Source organism: Rattus norvegicus, chromosome Y (assembly GCF_036323735.1).
Source record: "Rattus norvegicus strain BN/NHsdMcwi chromosome Y, GRCr8, whole genome shotgun sequence".
Lineage (NCBI taxonomy): Eukaryota > Metazoa > Chordata > Mammalia > Rodentia > Muridae > Rattus > Rattus norvegicus.
The window spans coordinates 10,207,767-10,231,990 of record NC_086040.1 but is presented as its reverse complement, the minus strand read 5'-3'; the positions used below and the strand labels follow the sequence as shown (position 1 = coordinate 10,231,990).

The following is a 24,224-nucleotide window of genomic DNA, read 5'->3' as shown; positions in this document are numbered from 1 at the left end:
GTCTTCTCCTCTTTCTTCAAACATCTCTCCTGCTCATTCTTCCTTCTCCTTACATGGTAACCCTCCTTCTATAGTGTTCCTGCCACTCACATATACTTTAAAATTCAAAGGGGAGGTGGTTCTGGGGAAGTTACCTGAGTTCTGTATACAGGACTTTGCAGCTGACCTTGGGGCAGTGGAATTAGCATAAATACAGATAACTTCAGGGCAAACCACAACATCAAACCTAGTGGCAAACCAGTGAACTGAAAACAGACTTCTTGTTGGTAGATTTGAGAAAGGATTAGAAGAGGTGAAGGTGCTTTCAAACCCATAAGAACAACAATGCCAATGAAACAGAACTTTCTGGTAGGAGACCAATATTCAAAGAATGTACATGAACAGAGCTATGGCTCCAACTGCATATGTAGCAGAGGATGGCCTTGTTGGGCAAGAATGGAAAGAGAACACTTGGTCCTGCCCAGGTTTGACTCCCAGTTCAAGTGAAAGTCCATGGGGTTTATAGGAGAAGGGTAAGTGGACCAGTAAGGGATCTTATAGTCAGGAAAATGGGAAAGGAAATAAATTAATAATTTAGAAATATCCAATTAAAAAGCAATAAAATTTGTTAAAAATATTTAAAAAATGAAAGAAATAAAAGAAATCTGCCAGCTAATCACAACTATTGACTATTGAATTTTAAGGGGTCACTGTCAGGGAATGTTAGTCAGAGTAATACTAGTGGAAAGACTGATATGATGAAATCTCATCTAGAAGCTCTTGTCCCTCCCAGATATCAGTGCCAGACACAAACTACATTATTAGAATTCAATGCATGGAGGAGTTTACTCTGTGTTGAGGGCACAATGCTTGATTACCTTTCTTCCTTATTACCTTTTCCTTCTTGGTAAAATGATAAAAGCTATGAGCTCTCAGGAAAAATAAGTGCCCTTCCCAACACCTGGCTTTTGGGATAAAGAAATGAATTATATAAACTAACTGACTTCCAAGAAAAATAACGGGCAGGGAAATCATTGATGCTTCTGAGAGTCTTCCAGCACCTGATTCCCATATGTGGAAGGGTCAGATCAAGGCTATCTCCTCAGTGACCCTACTCAACCCCTACCCTAGACTCAAGGCACTTTCCCATTGACCACGTATTTCTTCCTTTTTTATACCAAGACAGAAGGCCAACTTCCTACTACCCATGTCGGTTCACTTCATCCTCTGTGTTCTCCCTCCCAAATGGCTTTATACAATGCATTACAGGCCAATTAGTAAACCCTAGAGGTTCTGAAGGAATATCTGAGAGGCAGTTGCAGTCAGGACAACCCTTGTGACATCATAGAAGAAGCTCAGTCTCTCCAGGGTACAAGAGATATTTCAGGGAGGACTAATCATGATGTCACTGAGAATCGCCATGGCCTAGCTTCTAAACAGCTTTCCTTACATTGACCACATTTGAGGGTGACATTTTCAGGAGTGTCTCCTGTTTAACAGTGGAAACCTTTACATACTACATCTCTCTAAAGGTAAAGACTTCTTTGTGTTTCGTTAGGGCTTACTTGCTGTGAATGGACAAAGTTAGGTGCTTATTTAGCATGGTTAGAAAAGATTTAGCAACATAGAGTGGAGGAGATTCTTCTAGATAATATTTTATTCCCAGGTTCATTACTGTGACATACAGTTCAAAATCCCAGGTTTTCTTTATTTCCCAAAGGCCAGTATTTTGCCTACAGACCTTAATTGAATGAATATTGTATTTCACTTTCTCATTGTACATGACTTGATAAGAAACTTTATTAATATTCCTCTATGTGTACTCAAAATTCAGTTTCCAATTCCATTTTCAGTAAAGCAAAGCACAAAATGACTATAGAATTATATATATATATATATACATATATATATATATATATATATATATATATATATATGTCACATATGGGTCAGGCTCTAATATATATATATATATATATATATATACCAATCCCGGTAGGATTGATTAATCTAAAATGCATAGTGGAAGGGACCAGATATAAATCTCAGAGCATGTCCAATACTGAGGTAAATGCTAGCAGGAAAACAGTAACCAGAGAAATGGACCTTCTGGGGGAATTAGAGGAAGCATGGAAAGAGTTGAAGGAGTTTGCATCTCCAGAAGATCAAATATGACAATCTACCAGATTCAGGGACTAACCGATTACTGAATGAATATACAAGGACTGACCCTGGGCTCCAATTGTATATGTTGAAAAGAATAGCCTTGTTGGGGCACCAGTGGAAAGAGACATCTTTGGTCCTGGCAAGGTTTGAACCCAGTGCAGAGTAATTTGGGGGGTAGTAAACAGAATGTGTTGGGGCAATATCCATATGTGGGACTGGGAGGTGAATGGATGGGGGATTATGGACATGAATCTGGGAAGGGGAATTAAATTTGAAATGTAAGTAAGAAAATTATCTAATATTTTTTTAAAAAATGTCTTCTTGAGCTTTGTAGGCAAATGGATGTAATTATCCATTTGTGATAAAAAAAATCACTTTGTCTGTGGTAATTCATAACCAAATGAAAAATCATCGTATATTCTCAGTAATATGTTGATATTAGCCAATAATAATAAAGAATACTCAAGACACAGGACACAGAACTCAAAAAGTTCTTCAAGGCATAGGGTCCAAATGGAAACATTTCAATCCCAATTTGGAGGGAGAAGAAAGAAACCAGAAGAAGCGATAAAGGAAGGAGGTTTTGGGAGAGGGAACATGATATTCTATTGGTGGAAAAAAAAGGACTGAAGACCTGAGGGCCAGCAGAAAGAAGAGAAACAGGTGACCCGATGAGGGAGGCGCTTAGGAGGATTCTATAGAGTGTACTGGATAACTTGGAAGTGAAATATCCTCAGGACTTAATGAGGCATGAATAGATGAAATGCCCTACAGTGGCGAGAGGGAACTTATTGAACATTTCTCCAGCAGAAAGACAGGTCATCAAGTGAGGGATGGGGTTGTTATCCTACAAACAAAGCTCTGACCCATGATTCTTCATGTCTGAACGAAATGCAAGGATGGAAATGAAGAAGAGCCTGAGGAACAGAAATCAAAAATTGGATCCAGCTCAGATAGAGGCACCAGCACCAGACACAATTACTGATGGTAAGGGACGTTCAAAAAAAGGAACTATCATGACTACCTCCCCCAAAACAACCAACAAACAGGTGTAAGAACCAGATGCACATATGTGTACCCAACCAATGAACAGAAGTTGCTGAGTCTTCTGGTTAAATTTGGGAAAAGGTGGAGGAAGGTGAGGAGGAGGGCAACCCTCTAGGAGGCCCAGCTAGACCCTTGATACATCTCAGAAACTGGCTCACTAACCAGGCAGCATTTACCAGCTGAGATGATCCCTCCAGCACACATATAGGAGAGGACTCCTGGTTCTGCTTTCAGTTAGAAAAGATGTGTCTAACCATTAGGTGGGGGGGAAGTATGGGATGTGGAAATGTCAGGGAGTAGACCAGGACAGGAATAAAAACTGGAGTGTAAAACTAAATAAATAATAAAAATATTGAACATTACATATAGAGTAGACATGGACAGACCATGACTCCAGGTGCAGATAAATATTGAGAGGATAGCCTTGTTTTGCACCAATGAGAAAAAAGCTCTTGGTCCTGAAAAGACTAGGCATTGGGGAATATCAGGGTGGGGAGGAAGAAGGGTTGGGGTTGGAGCGAACACCCTCACAAAAGGAGGATGGGATAGGGGGCTTATGGGTAGGAAGCTGGAAATGGGAATAACATTTGAAGTGTAAAAAAGAGCATATCAAAAAACATTTAAAAAGGAAAGAAAATATATTACAGTTGTCAATTGTTTTCAATTCTTAAACTTTTTTAATTGAATAAATTATATATTTATGTTTCAAATATTATGCCTTTTCCTGGTTCACCCTCTACCATTTTCCTTACCCCATCCCCCAGCATCTATGAATATGATCTTGTTACACCCACACACACCCACCTCAATGCCCTGAAAATTCCCTACACTGGGGAAGCAAGCAATCACTAGGTCAAGGACCTCTCCTTCCATTGTTGCCAGACAAGATCATCCTCAAAATAATAGCTGAGTAGTAGATCATTGTGGTAAATGTATCATATTTTCTGTATCCATTCTTTGTTAAGAGACTTTTGTGTTCTCTCCAGCTTCTGGCTCTTATAAATAAGGCTGTTATAAGCATAGTGGAACATTTGTCCTTCTTGTATTTTGGAGCATCTTTTAGATATAAGGCCAGTTGTGATATAGTCGTGTCCTCAGGTAGAATTATTTCCAATTTTCTGAGGAAACACCGGAGTGATTTTCAGAGTAGTGCTACCAGCTACCCACCAACAATTGAGGAACGTTCCTTCTCCACATCCTCAACAGCATCTGAAATCATGAGAGTTCTTTTTTTTTTTTCATAGCCACTCTGGTTTTTGTAAGGTGGAATCTCAAGATAGTTTTGATATTAGTTTCCCTGATGACTACGGATGGTGAACATTTATTTATGTGCTTCTAGGTCATTAAACATTACTCAACTGAGAATTCATTGTTAAGCTCTGCAATTAATGTTTTCCCCTTTTGAGAATTTTTTTTATTAAAAATCAAACACCCTGTTTAATTTATGCTGCTCAAGTACTCTTCAAAATTGGTTTTTGTTTGTATTGTGATTGGCCTAACAGATATTTACACCGATGTAAACAACTAATAATCTTTGAGTGCTGGAAATACTTGGTGTTTCAGAGCATACTTTACGTTTCCAGGTGATCCAAGATGGATTCCCAACACCCTTGTCTTGGACACAATATTGCCTCTAAATCTAGCTCCAGGGGTCCCAGTGACTATGGATCCATTGTCACCTACTCATAGCACATATTCACAAATATGTGATACAGATATAAACATGATAACAAGTAAAGTAATTTTTTTTACTAACAAGAAAACAATCTTTCCTTTTCCCAGAAACAATTTTTTTACTGAACAATTTATTGCCTTTCAAATGTTTTCCTGTTCCCTGAATGCCCTATCCCGTGCCCCTCCTCTTGTTTCTATAAGGTTTTTGCTCCACTCATCCTCTCACCCTTCCTGCCCTCCTTCCCTAACATTTCCCTACCATAGTGGGCCAAGCCTTGGCAGGACTAAAGACTTCTCCTACCATTGATTCCCAACAATAACCATCCTCTGCTTCCTATGAGGATGGAGCCATGGATGTGTTCATGTGTTTTCTTTTTATGGTGGTTTACACACTGAGAGCTCCAGTTGGTAGGTATTGTTGTTCTTATAGGCAAATGGATGGAAGTAGAAATATCATCATGAATGAGGTAACACAATCACAGATAAAATTCGTGGTATACACTCACTGATAAGTGGATATTATCCCAAAAGCTCTAAGTACCCAAGATACAATTCACAGACCACATTAAGCTGAAGAAAAAGGATAATCAATGTGCAGGTGTTTAAGTCCATATTAAAAGGGGGAAATATTAATATGAGGGCATATGGAGAAAAGTTTGGAACAGAGAGTATATGAATGACCATCAGGAGCCAGCTCCATCTGGGGATCCAGACTATAGCTACATATATATATATAATGTATATATATCTCCACCAAAACAAGGTAAGATCAATGAAGCTAAGAAATGCATGCTGACAGGAATCAGATATTGCTGTCTTCTGAGAGGCACAGCCAGAGCCTGTCAAATAGAGAGGTGAATGCAAGCATCCAACCATTGACTTGAGAACAGGGTTCAAGTTGGAGGAATAAGAGAAACGATTGAAGGAGATAAAGGAACTTGAAACCTCATAAGAATAACAATATCAAACAAGAGCTCCCAGGGAGTAAACCACCATCCAAAGGGTACACATGGCAGACACATGGCTCCAACTGCATATGTATCAGACGATAGCCTCTTTGGGCATCAGTGGGAGCAGGATGTCTTTGACGCACCAAAGCTGGGACCCCAGTGTAGGGGAACGACGAGGGGTGGGCGGAAATGGTTGTGGTTAATGAGGGGGAACATCATTATAGAAGAACTGGAAGAGGAAGGGATAGGAGACTTATGACTGGAAAACTGTGAAAGTGAATGGTATTTGAAATGTAAACAAAACATATCCAGTTTTAAAGAAAGGAAAAATAAAAGTTTAACAAGGTGAACAGCCAAAGTGAGGGTGTTTCAATCCCACTGTTGAGGTAGAAAATTGGAACCACACAGGGGAGAGTGAGGGACCTGAATGAGAAAGGAGACAGTGAGCTGAAGAGGGGAACATGTTCAGATATTGATGGGGAGCAGGATTGAAGCCCTGAGTGCCAGCAGAATGAATGTAAACAGGCAACCTCAGTAGCTAACAGGTTGGAGTTGAGGGGGGACACTCTAGAATATTCCAGAGACCTGAGGGGTAGGAAACTAATAGGACTCAGTGCGGGTAGAAGGAACTTGTAGTCTGTCTCCAGGATAAAGAGAGAACATCTTGTGAGGGATATGGCTGCCAACCACAAATCAAAACTCTGACCCATTTTTTTTCCGTCTGAAAGAACTTGGGGCTGGGGATTTAGCTCAGCGGTAGAGCGCTTACCTAGGAAGCGCAAGGCCCTGGGTTCGGTCCCCAGCTCCGAAAAAAAGAACCAAAAAAAAAAAAAGAACTTAAGGCACAAAACCAGAGAAGAACCTAAGGAAAAAATATTCCAGTGACACGCCATAACTGGGAACCACATTAAGTAGAGGACTCCAATTCCTTATAGTATTACTCATGCCTTTTCGTGTTCACTAAATGGACTAGATATGACTGTCTTCTGAAAGACCCAACGAGCAGCTGAAAGAGTCAGATGCAGACATTTACATTCAACCAATTAACAGAAGCTGCCAAACACTGTGTTTGAATTGGCAAAAAGCTGGTAGAAGCTGAGGAGGGGGTAACCCTGTAGGAGGACAAGCAGTGTTAACTAAGCTGTACCCCACCGTTTTTTCAGACACTGAGTCACCAATGCAGCAGCATGCACCAGCTAATATGAAGCCCCTAAGACTGGAGTGCTCAGTCTGGACACGAACAGAGAAGATGCACTTAACACTCAAGACACTTGAGTTCCCAGGGAGTGGAGAAGTCTGGTAGACTGGGGGTGGAGTGGGAGACAGCTTCATTCAGATGGCCATGTGGGGTGTAGGTATGGGATGTAGAACAGTCAGAGTATGAGCTTTGAGAGTGATGAAATCTGGACTGTAAATTTATATTAAATAAAATTTTAAAAAAGAAAATGTAAACTATAATAAACTCATTCTTCCCCAACTTGCTTTTTTTTCTCCTTGGTCATGGTATTTCATAAAAGCAAGAGAAACTCTGGCTAATTAGAGAAGTATGACATCTCTATGGAGTCAAGTTACTTTATCTTTTTCAAACTTCCTTATTCCGAGATAGCAACCAACAGAGAATTTCTAAGACTAAGTTTGTTATCATGCCATAGTGAACATTTTTTAACCCAATCATTATGGGATCTGTGATAATCAAAAAGAAATCAAGAGACTGGAATTCTAAAAGGAGAGAATCTTGTTTAAACATTCTTGGAAGAAATGAAATTCATATCTATTAGATTACCATAAAGGGGTTGATGCTTCTGATTGTGGCCTGCTACCCAACACAATCCATATTCTCTTTTCTTCCTTCCAAATGAATAATAGATTAATTAATAAGACTCTATATCTAGAGAGAAATTTTGAATTAATGTGAATTTAACTCTGAAGATATTACTGTAAGAATGGGAGTATTTTGTATACTGCGGTTAATCTAAAAATAAATTGCGATAGAATGTCAATTGGAGGGGTTAGGGATTTAGCTCATTGGTAGAGCGATTGCCTAGCATGCACAAGACCCTGAGTTCTGTCCCCAGCTCCAAAATAAGAAAAAAAAAAGAATGTCAATTTGAATTGCTTGGAAATATTCCTGGAGCTGGCAGATATTGTTTTACTTTAATGGGATTGTAGTGTAGCAGTGTATTTCATTTATTTAAATCATGGTGTCTTCTATATCTACTGATGGAAATGACAATATTTAGATCAATCCTGAAACACAGTGGATAAAAATCCACTTACCAAAGGAAATTATTATTGAAGAACTGCAGCAATTATCTTTCTCACTAATGATGATCTTTCTTCGTGTACATTGGTATTGGCATTTGGAAAAAGAAAGCAAAATTCACACTTGAGTTTCTCAAATTAGCAAAAGGACATTAGAAAAAAGTCATTCTACTCTTATTGAAGGAGATATTTATCTAATGGTATATAATTTTTAAAATAATTTTAAAGGATAGCTTTTGGGTTCTTTTTAGTTGTCTTACAAGAAATAAAATGGTTTGATTATTTTGGTTTTTAAATTACCAAGTAGTACTAATGTAAAGGAATAATTCTATGACATAGAAATATTGCATACACCATAGCCATCCCATCAAATTACTTTTGCTAATTTTGATTTTGCATTCCCTTGCAATTCAGAATAATTATCTTATATTTTCTGGCATTATAGAAATTGGGTATTCTCATTTTTTGAAATAACATGCTTTTGCATTTTTATCTCAAAATATTCACAAATAAATTTTGCAAAATTATATGTACTACAGTGTTTCCTTTATGCCTGCCCTTAATATTAAAATATATCCTGTACACATTAGCTATTGTCATAGGTCCATGTCACTTCAGATTTATTCTGGCTCTACATATTTGAAAAATCACCCGCACAAAATGGTTGTTTCTATCATAGAGTAGACAAAAATTTGGCAACTGAAAGGTTGTCATAGAAATCAGTCAATAAGAATTAAAGCGGTAAGTCAGGTAGAAGATTAATGCATACTAGCTGGAAAACAATTCTAACCAAAAAACAAAAAAAAAAAAACAAAAAACAAAAAACAAAAAATAAAAAACAAAAAACACACTTTTGATCTTTAAATTTTAAATAAAATATATTGTATGGCAATATGAACCCATTCTAAAAATACCATCCTTATGTCCTTTTAGAAGATCTAAAATATTTATAGTACTCTTTTGAATGTATGAGGGCATTTTACATTTTATAGTGAGTGTTTTCTCAAAGGCACTTGTCTCTACATTCTTATTTGTTTTGGGATTATTTGATGGAGTGTCAGTATTTTATCCAACACAATAAGTCTTTAGATGCTGTATTCCAGAACTATAAGACAGCACTCTTAAAATTTTTTTAAATGAATTCATCTCCTAATATTGTTCTAAGTGTGAAAGTCAGACAGTACTGCTTCATGTAAGGAATTATATCCTTAGGATTTCATTCAATCAATTAATATTAATTAATTAATCAATTAATTTTATAATTTCACAGTGTAAATGAATGTATGTGACTGAAAATACATTGGTGAAATCTGTATCCCAACACTGATCCAGTACACTCTATTGTTGCCTCATCCCATGAAAAACTTTCTGATATTGGTTTAAGTTACGTTGGATGATATGTCAATGATGGTTTAACCAATGAAATCATCAGATGTCTATTTATCTTTCAATTATTCTGTATGTTACTACAAGAAAATGGAACTATTATTTCACTTGCTTTTCTTTAAAAACATGAAATACTAAAGTCTCCTGTCCCTTACCTTTCATACATAACAAAGATTCTTGAATATTTTAACTTATACCAGCATCTAGAAGCTCTTTCCTTCCTTTGATGTTAGCCTCTTGTTCCTTTCTCACTCATTTCCTTCTTTAAAATTGGATACTTTAAGAATTTACATTTCAAATGTTATACCCTTTCCTGGTTCCCGTCTCTCCCATCCACCCTCCCCATGCTTCTGTGAGTTTGCTACCTATCCCGCCTGCCCACTCACACCTCAAAAGTCTGGGATTCCCGTACACTAGGGAAACCAGACTTCATAGTACCAAGGTCTTTCCTCCTATTGATGGTGGACAATGCCATCCTCTTCTATATATGTGGCTGAAGCCGTGGATGCCTCCATGTGTACTCTTTGATTGGTATTTAGTCCCTTACTTCCTTCTTCATTCAATATACAACAGCTTATTATGATTTACTGCTCTCAGTACTGTCCTAAAGCAGGAAAACAATGGTTAGTGAGCCTGGACCTCAGGGAGCTGAATGTTTACACAAATGCTTGAACATATGTATTCAGAGCTTGGCTTCCTCTGGATTAAAAAAAAACATGCAAATATTTCCATATATTGTGCAATGAACACTTGCCATGGGATTCAATGCTGTTTCAAAATACTCTTGACAAATTACCTGTTGGCCAGGTGAGTCATCACTTATTTTAGATTGTTTATTTAGTGTTGAATATTTAGTGCCTCAGCCAAAGTTAGTCCAGTCAGATCTTTATACATATTCATACTTGGTTCTTTATTTGTTTTTGTTTTCTTTGGTTTGGTTTGGTATCAAAATATATGCAGCTCAAAACTTACCACTTTACCATATTTGGTATAGTGCTCAGCATCTCTGTTGTGTGTCTCTCACAAGCTCTCTTATCCAGATATCTTTGAATTTATGAAGGTGAGATGCCATGCATTTTATACATAATAACCATCTTCCTTCTCTCTCCCCCAGACCCCAAACCTCCTGTTTCTTACCAGTGTTGATAAAACTTTATATTCACTGATATATGCAGAACCAGAAAATACATGTCTTTTTGCAGTTAACTTAGCATCCTCAGGGTCCATCCATGCAGCGTACATCAAATGCCTGAGTGATATTACCCTCAAAGGACAGACAACAGCTGATAAATTTTCAAACTATATCTTTATTTTTTTTCCAAATATCAACGTTTGATGATGACTCTTAAAAGCTTTAACTACCTTTGTAGCCCTCCTCCAATCCAACGTTGAAAAGAAAGGATAGGGTCATTGTGGGTAGTGGTGGTGGACCTGTTTAAAAAAGTTCATTGGAGCAACTCCCATCTATGTGGTCTGGAAAGCAGATTTTCATTTCACAGGTTAGCAGAGGCATCTTGTTCCATTAGCAAACATTTCATGAATACACTAGTAATTCAATTTTGTAGAATTGTTTTAACAAACAAGAAAAATCAGCAGTGGCACAACCTAGTTGAAACAGCAAGGCTTCTGTAAGTAGCATAGAAAGGGAGGAGTTATATGCTGTGCCCATCTCAGGTAATTGAAATCAGCAGAGACTCAAGATCCACAAACATTGTGGCGCTGCTTTATTTGTTTACCATAGTCTGTGTAACCAACTTTCCCTTGGAAAACTATAACATGTTTGAAATGTTTGTTGATGCTACAAATACATTATTGTAGCTGAGTAATCCTGTACATCATTTTCTCTTCAGAGGGTTAGAAACTATTCCAATCCCTTACAGTTATTACTGCTAATGTTGAAACGGGTAATCCAATATGTGATCAGCTGAGAAAATTCAAGAGTGTGTAGATGCTTTGACCATCTTTCCAATATAAAAAGTTTAAAAACACTTACAACCTATGAGGTGAAATGGCACTGCAAACCCTTAACAACCACCTCAATAGCAGTTACTTGTTCTTACTCTTGTATAAAAATAATAGAGTTAGTTAACAAAAGGTGATAACAAGTTGTTTTTGAGTGGGCTAGCCTGATGGTGATTTTGTTCAAGATGATTATTATCAAAACCACGATTTCAAGCAAGTTTATAAAATAATGTGTGTAAGACATGGATCTCATCTGCTAATTTTCCTATTCTGTTTGGCCAAAAGCACATGTCATCTACATGTAGGGATAAGTCCGGTTTATATTGTAGAAACTCAACCTAAATATACATGTTTTTTCAAGCATCTACCAGCAGGGTCACAATCTGACAATTTTATTTCAATTTTCATCTATAAAATTCCATCCGTCCCAAAAAATTATCCTTCAATTGTTGAGAGTCGGGGGTAGAGGTTTTATTTTTTTCTAGTTCTATGTTAAATGTAAAAATATGAAATGTAATATGTTAGTGGAAAAACAATTTGTAATTGTATCTTCTTAATATATTTCCTTGGATTTTATTTTGGTGTCTATTTGACTAAGAAAATTATTAAACTTGGTGACTCAAGACAGCAAGTATAATACATTTTTAAAATTTATTTTGAGCAATAAATTTTGTGAACTTCAATTTTAACTCCAGTACTCCTGGTTTCAATGGGACTTTTTCACACTTTTGTTTCTTGTATTTAAAAAAATGAAGTGCCCTGATACCTAAGTCGAGTTTTAGAGAAGCAAAATGATAAAATATGAAGAAAATACTTAGTGTAGATTATACTCTTAATAAATAATGATATTTGATTATATCCTCACTAGATGGTGAAGCCCTTGAAGGAAAGCAGAAACTATATATTTTTTATAAACCTATTTTCTAGACATGTACTGGAAACATAATAAGTAATCACTTATTTTTGGAGTAAGAGTATGAATGAGTTAGAGGAGTATATATAATCTCCAAGTACGAAAAATCAGATTTGTAGAATCATCATCATGTTAAAAAAGCAGAAATGAGTACTTAAACAGAGCCATTTGACAATAACATCATTTTTCTCTTATTTGGCTAAACCATATACATTATGCCTATGCAAATACTTTCAATAGCAAGGTTTTTGGTTTGTAAAAGAATTTATGTATGTATATATGTTTATGTGTATATATTTGTATATGTGTATGTGTACATAAGGACATATTTATATATGTTTGTATATGTGTATATATGTCAGTTTATGTTTGTGTATGTAAGACGTACGTATATATGTATATATGTATATATGTATATATATATACATATATACATATATACATACATATATATATACATACATACATACATACATACATACATATATATATATATGTGTGTGTGTGTGTGTGTGTAGGTGGACACATCTATATATATATTTATATATATTTCTTTGCATGGGTATATGTGTTTATATATATATAATATAAAAATGTACTCTACTTTCTAATTTTATGTAACTTTTCTCATATATACATTAGTACTCAAGAATTTTAAAAGCTGTTTCATAAATTTTGATTCATTTTAAAGTTACAGTTCAGAAAATACATTCAAGATATGTAATTAATTTTTATACTATCAAATGTCTTCATCTATTTCATAAAACACAAATATTTAGTTTGGTAATGTGACTATATATGTTTTTTAGCATCAGACATATCTAATTAGCTTTTCCATCATGTGATATAATTTCAGTATACTAAATGACCTATGTGAGGTAGAAAATATAACAAATGGATTGCTATATGTGATAGATCAGAGTGATAGATAGATAGATACATACATGCATAGTTACATATATGAAAGATCACAGATAATAAGTAGACAAATGTCACATATTCAGAATCTCAATCATGAAATAGTCAGTATTGAAACGTGAAAATATCTTCTTATATGAAGCAAAATTTTAAATGTGATTTATGTTCATATCTTAATACCCAAAGGAAGATTTATCAGCCATAATCTTTAAAATAAAATGTCTATTTGACACTTCCCCTCAGGTAATTAGCAGAGATGAAGTATTTAGGTTCCTTTACATAAATTTGTCAAATTCTCCCATCAACTTGTCTTTGTTACTTAAATCCACAACATCATAATTTGTCTGCATGTTGAAATCTTCAGTCACTTTCCACCCTCCTCTGCATTGTACCTCACATTTTATTACTATATTTAAGCATCTAAGAGATGCTCATGTGCTATCATGAAAATTAATCATGATGCATCATTTTTTATCTTTACTATCATTGCTCTCATACAGGTAACTATTATTTCTCTGTGACAAATGTGATCACTATCCACTTCTCTGTTTTCAATACTGTTTTCAACATCAACCATTTTAGAATTGCTCTTTATATGAGATAATAAAATGATCTATTTTTCCCACAATAAATTTTCTACCAGCAGTTTCTCCCATTGAAACTTTAGACAACAAAAACAACGTTGTTACAAAGTGTTAGTTCTACTCAGACCTAAAACGGAAAGCTGGCTATGTGACAGGAATCATAGGAAGAACATTTCTGGAGAAGAAAGCAGAGCTTGTAGAAGACCTCATGCAGAAAAGTGCTTCATGCAATTTTCAACCAAAAGTGTAAAAGACCTGAACTTTCATATTGAGTGAAAGTTGTGAAGAATATTTACAAGTGATTCTGATTGGACTAAATAAGCAGGTTTATTTATAAATCCATGGCAAATGCTACAAAAAATGACATCAAAGTGTAATAGAGCAGAAAAGGAAAGAAAGTTGAAATTTGGTAAAGGTTTCAATATGGATGTTATCAATTTGAACATGCTGAAGATTAGTAGATGGTTTAATGTGATGAATGACTCAGATATACTAACAATATTGTATGACTGTATAGTGAAATTACACAGAGTGAGAACACTAACAATAACCTGTGACAAAAATCTGTTAAGGTATGGCTATATTCTTTAATATTTCTTTTTGAAAACATTCCTTTCATTAAAGAAAATTCAATAAAAGAACCAAGTATAACTCTTTTCATCTTTGGCATATCCAATATTTAAACAGACAGGAGTATACTGGACGAGTCTTCTTTCAGCATTTAACTACTCCAGTTACTATTAATTTAAAATAACAAGCAGAGCAGGGTATCATATTGCTGGGTATTGGTTACTACGACCCAATACTCTCCTCATTAGGACATCCATTAAAAGGAATCTAAAATAAATTTTTCTTTTAAATATTAAAATCTTAAATATGAAGACTGCTTATCATTTTTCACAAATCCTTACACCATTTGTAATTACTTCATTTTTACATATCAGTATCAGTCACTGTACCTTTCTGCTTTTGGTATATGCCAAGCTTAACAAATTGGAGATCCTAAGCTTCTCAGAAGTCCTTACATTTCCCCCATTCTCCACTGCATCTGGGCCATATTACAATCAATGAATTTAATATTTTCAATTAAATGATAATGGGATGCAAATGTATATTTTGATATTTCCTACAGTAAAACAAGGAAAATATCCAATAAATAGGAACATAATTTGCTTTTATATGAAAACAGTAGGTTAATAATACCTTAAAATATCCACACTAATTGATATTGAGTCAGTGCTGAAATATATGTGACAATGTTCATGAAAAGATTAAGTAACTTTTCTGTATCTTTGTAAAAACAATTGGACATAGTCAATAAAAAGTGTAAGGCTCAGATAAGGTGCAGAAATAATTAAAATAAGTTCCTAAAAATATTCTTAAAGATAGTTATAGAAAACTTATGTTTAATTCTCAGGCTCCATAACTAGCTAATATAGTGTTGAGCATTTGTATTCCATGTGCACATACAATTTTCTGTAGGAAATAACTGTTTTAAAATTTCAAAAGCTATATTTATTCAACAGTAAGATTTTAGAAGTGTAAGTTTATTCTTTTTTCCTTTTACATTAAATAGGGTATTTCTCATTTGCATTTCAAATGTTTTTATCTTTCCTGAGTTCCTGTCCATCATCCCTAACCTATAACATTCCCATTTTATAGTGGTTGTCCCCTCCATATTGACACCCACTTCCTTACTGCCCTAGACAACCAAATATCCAAACTTTTAAAATGGGTTAGAGAGCTAATCCAAGAATTCTCAACTGGTGTATCTCTATACCTGAGAAACATATCAAGAAATTTTCACCATCAATAGATATGAGAAAAAAGCAAATCAAAATGAACCAGATATTCTACATTTCACCAATCAAAATGACTAAGATAAAACAACTAGTGCATTAGCAGAGTGGACTAGGATGTAGGCAAACTGGAACACTCCTCCATTGCTGGTGGGATTACTAGCTATATAGCCACTTTGGATATCAAGGTGGAGGTTCAGAGAAAATTGCAAATGGCTTTACCTGAAGACCCAGCTTTACCATTCACTTCAACACATATACCCAAACTTGATCCACATATAACAAGGACATATGCTTGAACATGTGCAAAGCAGTCTTACTCATATTAGTCAAATGCTGGAACCAATTGTGAAATATGTCTTCTCCACTGAGCAGTAAATAGAAACAGTGTGCTATAATAAAACAAAGGAACACAACTCAGGTATTAAAAGTGAGAACACCAAGAACTCTGTAGGCAAAGGAATGGAACTGTACAATAGTGAAGTAACAGAGATCGAAAAGGTCATATCATGGGATATACATAGGGACAATTGGATGTTAGCCAAAATGTTCAGAATACCCACTATTCAAATCCTTTATCACACGAGGGTAACTTGAAAGAAAGCCAATTGTGGATGCTTGCAATTAACTTAGAAGGCAGAGGGAAGGAGGGACCTAGCTAGATGTAGAGAATGATGGACAAAGTGGGGGGAGTAGCAACAATGAAAAGAGAGAAAAGAGAAATCCAGAGGAAACTGGAATAAATAACAATAATCATCAATGGTGGGTGGTGAACATGGGTATCCCCAGGAAAATCCCAGATTTCAGGAATGAAAAAAGCTCCCCTATAGCTACTGAGATAATGGTAGTTGAAATACCAAGGTGGAAAGTGATGGAACCACTAGAGACTGCCTCTTGTAGCTAGACATGACCCTAATGAAGGGATGGTGCTGCGCACGTAGCTCAAAATTTTTAACCTATAGATATCCAAGAACTAAAATATGTAAAAAAAAAAAAAGCAGATATGAAGAAAGGCCCTTTAGAGACTACATCACCATAAGAATCATTTCATCCAGAGACCTTAAATCCTCACACTATTCCTGATGTCAAGATGTGCTTGTAGATAAGACCCTAATATGTCTGTCCTCAGAGGGGCTCTGTCATCACCTGACCATGACAGAAGTAGATACAGCTAATCATTGGACAGTACCTGAGAGCCACATATGATGAGTTAGTCGAATAACTAAAGCATGTAAAGGGGATTGAAAACCAATATGAAAAACAACAGTATCAATTAATTTTACCCTTAAGAGTCTCAGGAAATTTACCAACTAGAGTATACTTAGCCAGTACATGGATACTGCTATATAGATAGCAAAGCATATGGAGAAGTCAACTGCTTCATCTGCCATCTCTGGAAAGGAAGGCAAGTGTTCTGGTGGAAATGTCACATCGAAGAGAAGGGGGATGTTAGATGGCTAAAGTGGAAGTGGGCATGTAGATGGAGGATCACCATCGTAGAAACAAAGAGCATCAGACAGGCTTGGGGGATTCAAGAAAGAAAGACCAGTTTGGGAAATGACATTGAAATGTAAACAAATACATAGACTATTTTACACTTCTAATATTTATAATATAAAACACGTATGTTTCCAACAGAGATGTTCACATCTCTCTCTTTAATGCTATACAGTCATTATTTGTAACATAGGTTTACTGACGTTGAAATCCAGACTTACTTATTATTGTGACTTACTTATTATTCGAATTTCGCATAGAGAAACCCATTCGATATTTTATCTTCTGTCCTTGTAATTATAGTAAATATTTAGTTACTTGATAAAAAAAATAAAAAAAAAATATTTTGTTTTTCTACTCCATTAGTTTTCCATTCAATGCCTCAAATGTCTCTCAATTTTAGCTGTATATACTACATTCCCTTCATTGTTGCTCTTGTCCTTGTCTCTTCACATTTGATATTCAGGTTCCTGACTGTGTCCTTCAGCAATTCATAAGTACACTTGCACTTCTCAAAATATGGACAGTCTGGTTCACCAGATACTTATACTAAACTGGTCATACAGATACACAGTTTAGAGAATTAATATTCAGATTAAAGTGAATATGTAACTCATTTTTCCTTTTTGATCTGGATTAACTCATCTATGATGGCATTCACAAGAGGAATTCTGAATTATTTTCATTGGTGTTGGGTTTAAATTGCTTGCATAATATATACTTCCTACCTTTCAAAAATCCAGCATACCACATACAGCACAGAGCAAGTCAAGTAATTGTAGGATATGTGCATATTTTTGTCTAGGTCATTCCACAATAAATCGTGCTACATGTTTGAGAAGCAAATCTGTTCAAAGATAACATGGCCTTCTTTGTTTTTGCATGTTTCTTTAACATATCAAATCACTTCAAATTGCACCAATTATTTATACCTCTGCGGTACAGATTAAATTCATTGTATCTACCATTAATCTCTCCATAGGGATTGAGAGCTGATTGATAAATAATTTTTGGGGTCTTTAGATCAGAATTTTGCCCCAAAACTCATTAAGTATTTATTGTTCTGTAAATTCAAACCTAACTGGTATTTTGTAAATTTGAGTTTCATGGTCAGACCTCGTCAGCTAAATGGACTTCATCCATTGTTGGCAAGTTCCGGCTATGCATCCTGAATGCCATGTTTGCTGTGAGTACCTAGTTGTACAGTCATGTGATACACAAGTGAGTTGTCATAGAGTGTCCTCAAAACTCAGTTGATCAGAATTTATGAAGTGAAGAATCAATCTCTTTGTGCTGAATGTAGGTTGCCAAACTGCCTCTGGATAAGTTTTGAATATCATCTTGTACATATGCATGTGCTATCTAGGTGGTTTCTCATTACCTATTAACACTCCACATAGCTCGCAGCATTATATTATTGTAAGTTTCCAAGCCAAGTGATTACTTGTCCTGGATTAGAATCGTGAGGGAGTTTATAGATCAATCTGTATAATCCTAAGGGATTCTTCTTGATATATTATCATCTACAGATGGTGTAATATCTACAACGTTTGATACACAGCCTTTGATACACCTTCCTTCACCTGTGTAAAAGAAAATTATTCACAGCAGAATGATTCAATAATATTTAGGCTACTACATGAATCCCTTAGCTAAAATATGTCTATGCATGCTTATCCATGCCCAAAAAAGATACATGGGAAGCCCACCTGGCTAAAAATGTCAATTACTACTCAGATGTCCACTATGTACACACTCTGACGAAGACTCAATTTAGGTCAGGTGTGGAACTGAAGAATACTCAGCCATTTTCTAAACGAAAAAATAAAGTTACTAATATAAGGATTGAGGAAATGATTTCATCTATGCCAGAACATACAAATGTGTGATGTGCAGTACTTTCAACACTGTATTTCAGAAGGAATTATATACTTTTTTGTATGGTCTCTCTGGACTAGTGTATGATACCAATATAGTTTGCTGTGACAGATTTTCAAGTAAATTTGAATCTGAGGACTCTAACAGACTAACTCTTGCTCAAACAAATACCCCTCATGTTATTTCTGACCCTCACTGTGAACACTTACTTCTATGTATCAGAATTCTGACTCAGTTTTAAGTCATTTTGAATCTCATGCTAACTTTTGATGCTTCCTTTCTCCAATAGAATAGTTAATCAAGGAGACTGTATACCAGATATCAGCTGCATTATCAAGTGTTTGTTACAATTTGCCTACTGCTGAATTCACAGCTACAGGGAAGTGTTTCTTATGAGAAGGCCTTGATCTCTATAATGTAGAATATTGTTGTCTGTGGCTTTCTCTGACTTCCTAGTTCTCTTAAGGGTCCTATCAGGGAAGAAATGGCAATGAGAGTGAGAAGCAATCTTTGTGGACCCCAGGATAGAAAAATCCACCAAAGTCTCCTTTCATGTGATAAGAACAGTGGACAGGGTTTATATTCAACATAGTCAATGAAATGCTCTCCCTTTAAACCCTGTATATGGACAAATGTTTACACAACTGGATTGGCTTGTTAGCTATGCATGCTTACACAGCTTAGCCAGTTCTCAGGCTGTGAAGGGAGACTTTGTTCACAGCAAGGGATCAGGTGGTGGACCACCATCTTACTCTTGCTCAGTGTTTCCCAGTTCCTCCAAGGTAAGCAGCTTCTTCCAAAAAGGATCTCCATTGTCCATAGTATCCCCGACTTCAAGTCTTAAGCAATGAGCCCAGGCAACAAGAAAATGTCCATAGCTTAGAAAAAGTAAAATTTTCCTTTATTTAATGCTGGGGTCAAGGGGCAGATATTATGGTAACTTTCTTTATTGTAAGTTCTTCTTGAGACAGGGAAGTGGGAAGAGCATTGGAGGAAGGTAAGTTTTGATCTATCTAGGGTTGATTAATAATTATAATAATAGTAATAATAATAATAATAATAATAATAATAATAATAATAATAAGAAGAAGAAGAAGAAGAAGAAGAAGAAGAAGAAGAAGAAGAAGAAGAAGAAGAAGAAGAAGAAGAAGAATTAGTTTAGGATGGGAAGATTATTCAGCATTTAAGAGCACTGCTTATTTTTCCAAAATTCATTAGTTCAATTTCAAGTTTACACATCGTGAAATCCAACCATCTATAATGTCATCTTATGCCCTCTTCTAGTGTGTCTGACGGTAAGTATACTCATAAAAATCAAATCAAATAAATCTTTAAAATAAATAAAAAACAAAAGTTTACTTATCTAAGTATATGTTACTGTGCTTCTGTAGTTGACCAGCTTTCTGTGTTCCGCTGATGACAGAAATACATTCTCTGCCTATTAAAATGCAGGATGAGAGCTCAAACATTGCTTGCCATATCTCGACTGTTATTCAAACACAGCTTCTTCTTTTCTGAGAAATGAAATAGCTTCCTATTACCCTCGTATCCTACCTTCAAGGTCTGCTTTTGAGAGGCACATCAGAAAAATTAGTTTGTGCATGAGGACGTTGGAGTTGCAGTTTCTTCAGATGTGAGAATACTGGGGTTAACACAGAGGGGTTAATATAGTCAACGAATGACTGGGTGTAATGACTATCTTTTGTTTAATCCTGCTGATGCATTGGGTCAGTATTCCTGGAAATTTATCCAACTCACAGGTTTTCTTCTCAAGCTCAATAGTCAGTTTCTCCAACTTCATATTCTGCTGTACTTGCTCATTGATGGTGGAAGGTTGGCATGATGCCTTCCCAGCAGACCCTGTAGATAAACACAAGGGAACATGCATATTTATGGCCCAGTCACAGGAGAGACCATGCTGATTCCCTAATCAAAGCATGAGGAACAGGGAAATCTACAGACACTTTGAAGCACTGAAAGAGTAAGAAAACTCTTTTCAAGTTGGACCTATTAGCTACTCTCCTTCCTCCAACCATGACTGTTAGACATATGCAGGTAAGTTCTGTAGTCCATAGTGCTTAGGACCACCAAACCCTAATCATGTATGTTCAAGAAAAATGAGTCTGAGATCTTGATACATGTCCAGGGCAGTATAACCCAGGGCAGTATCCCTCTCTCTCTTCTTGTCACAACATGTCAATGAAATGTACAATAGTCCTCTGAAGATGAAGTCCAATACTCTACCCTGAGAGTCAAAGCTTTATCTATGTGGCTCCTATTGGATATCTTTCTCATTCAGAGTGAAATTAAGGAACACATAGCAAACCAAGCGCATGCTTGTCAATTCCTGGATGTCTGCCAAACATTCATCAGATATTCATAACTCTTGCTCCCTTCTTTAAGAATCCAGAGGTTTCAGACCATAAGTCCTGCCCCTAGAAGGTCTGACCCAAGCACAGCTTCTCCAGGAAGCTCCCCAGCACTGGATCAAGGCTTACTCTCTCTGCTTTATACCAGATTATTTCTTTTGCACTTTTATAACAAGAAAGAAGACCTAATTTCATTCTTGTCTCTCTCTCATCTCTCCATGCACTCTGTTTTCTATGTAAATAACTTGATAATCCTGAAAAACATGTCTGTGTTTAAACCAATACACACTAACTAAATACCACAAGGGCAGCTTCTGTTTCCATAACACTAGCTACATCACAGAGAATACCATGGAATTTCAGGCATATAATAGTGTTTCCAGAGGAGTGACCCCTTCATTAGCACCTAACCAACCATTAACCAGATATTCTCCAAATCAACAATCCTAGTTGCCCTTTCCAGTACCTTTGCCTGAGACACAAGGGAAGACTTTCAATCACTCTCCCTTCTAAAACAGAGATATGACTGATTTATTGAATTCTTTCCCACCTTCATGTACAGATATTGAAGCCTAAATTTTCAAACAAAGCCCAGAAATTGTTCTTCCCCACCTTATATTGCACACTGAAAATGACAAGGAAGAAAGGAAGTTGAGAACTTAGGTCAGGATGACTGTCGTTGCTGCAACGATTCTATAGAGTTAATCCCTCTAAGAGGACATCTTCTGGAGTTAAATGGTCATTTTCTCCAATTTCCTCATCCATTGCTCCTCCTAACTAATGGTGGAGCGTTGGGATTATGCCTTCTTTGTAGAGCAGGTACATAGATAAATACAAATAAGCAGAGTTTTGGGAAAGATTCTCAGAGTAGTACACTTTGGTTGGGCAAGCAAATAAGGAATAATTGTGCAAATTCAGATAAAAACTTTGCTTAGATCCTCAAAAATAACATGTTTTAGCCATGGGGCTCATTATGATGTGAACAGCAGTTCACCAGTTGTCCTGCACTATCATCTCACCAGCAAGAACACGCGGGCACACACGAATCCTTCTGTAGCCAAAATGTTATTGAATCTTAAAGAGAGGGGTGAGGGGGGCCGGCATGGCGCAGCTTATATACACCCTAGCGTGGCGCATCCACACCTGATTGTTTGCTTACACATGATCACATTAGGGACGCCCTGGAGTGGGCAAAACCTGGCACGAAGGCACTCTTGCATATGTGCACACAGTTAACTTCCTGCAAGGAACTCGGCTGGCACGGCGGAGGCCAGTGCCATCTTGTAATGGCAAAAGCTATCCCGGCTTTCCATGTGGGGCACAGTTGAAGCCAGCCCATCTTGTGGTGGCAAATGTTATTGCGGCCCTCTACATCTCCCCTTTATTGTTTCATTAATAACAATAAATTATTGTCCAGGCTGGTCTAGGTCCCTGCTGTTACGTACATCTGCTGTGGCTCCTGTCTTTGGTCGTTCCTCTATGTCACAGCCTTATCAGTCGAAGGGTAACCCTATCGGCACCAGGCCCCGTGTTTTAGATTGTTCTGTGCATGAGGAAAGTTGCCTGTCTCCAGATACCGCAGTGCCATATGACAGTAACTGTTAAATGACCTAGGGCGAACTCTATAAAAAAGGCCAGCCATAAAATGAGTTAGTGGGGAAATCATGATCACCCTTTCGCTTGCAATGAGGAGGGTCGATCAAAAAATCATTGAGTCTCTCTGATCCCAGTGTAAGTTCAGAGAACTCAGATATCTACTAATTCTTGAACATAGATAACCAAATTCTAGGGGAGGCCCCTTGTTCAATGGCCAAAAGTGCTTGAGTGATAACGACCTTGTCACATTTCTTTTGAGATCTGGGTTTGCAAACCAACCATAGCATGAACACTAATTAAAGCATAGGGCTGCACCAAACAGAGCCACTCCCGATAAGTAGTGGGAACCTCATTTGGTTCTCCTCAGCTGCTACCATCAATGGCCATAGTCAAACCGCTCCTATAATAAAATTTAGAATTCTCAATTGATAGCAACTACTCCAGAAAGTTCACCCACTGTGATTGTCTAACAATAGATTGGGGGGAGGGTAACTCCAGACACTGTAGACACAATGGCTGTAGCAGTAAATGGCTGCTATGATAGCAGCGAAAATAACAAGGTCTTTCCCAGGACAGTTCAGGATCAGTCATTTTTCTCTGGAACAACCAGCAGGCAATGGAACCATGTCTGAGATCTGCATAACCAGGGCAGAGTTGCCCAGTCCACAGCAGCTTTACGCAGGTGGCATTCCTGTGAAGCCATAGACTGCAAAAAGGCAACACCAGTTAAGGCAGCACGAGTCATCAGGGGAATGAGGGGGGCAGCAACGGCTGGAGTCCAGTCTTCCCCAGTAAGCAGCAGTGCCCAGAGGATAAGCGATCAAGCCACAGTGGGACGGGACACACACAGCGGAAACACTGAGTGCAGCATGTCAAAATCTCTGTGATGACAAAAGATGAGGGGGAATCTTCCATCTTCCTCTCAGGGCAGAAGAATGACTTCAGGGACCCAAACCATGAGAGCTGAATCTTCATGTAACCAGGATCAGCAAGTCTCACCAGCCACTCAGGCAGCTGGCACACTCTTGTAACATCATGTAGAAAAAACACAAACATTCCCTCTTCCTCATATAAAATATCTGGACAGGATCATGTCAACATGTGGATCTTTCTATTTCACCTAGGCAGAAGCATGCCTAGTTGTAGAGTGCCATAAACACTCAAGGGTTCCTTGGTATCCAAATGTTAAAATTAAATAAAAGAAGCATTATTTAGCATACAGGGATAAATCTCCCTTTTTATTT

General features: G+C 36.8%; 1 long non-coding RNA gene across 1 annotated transcript; it reads left to right on the top strand.

The window, feature by feature from the left end:
- The first annotated feature begins 1,377 nt into the window (after window positions 1-1,377).
- LOC120099584 (uncharacterized) lies at window positions 1,378-7,172 on the top strand. The gene is made up of 3 exons (XR_005498713.2): window positions 1,378-1,511; window positions 3,044-3,132; window positions 6,980-7,172. It is a non-coding gene; the product is annotated as an uncharacterized LOC120099584 (long non-coding RNA).
- Window positions 7,173-24,224: the final 17,052 nt, after the last annotated feature.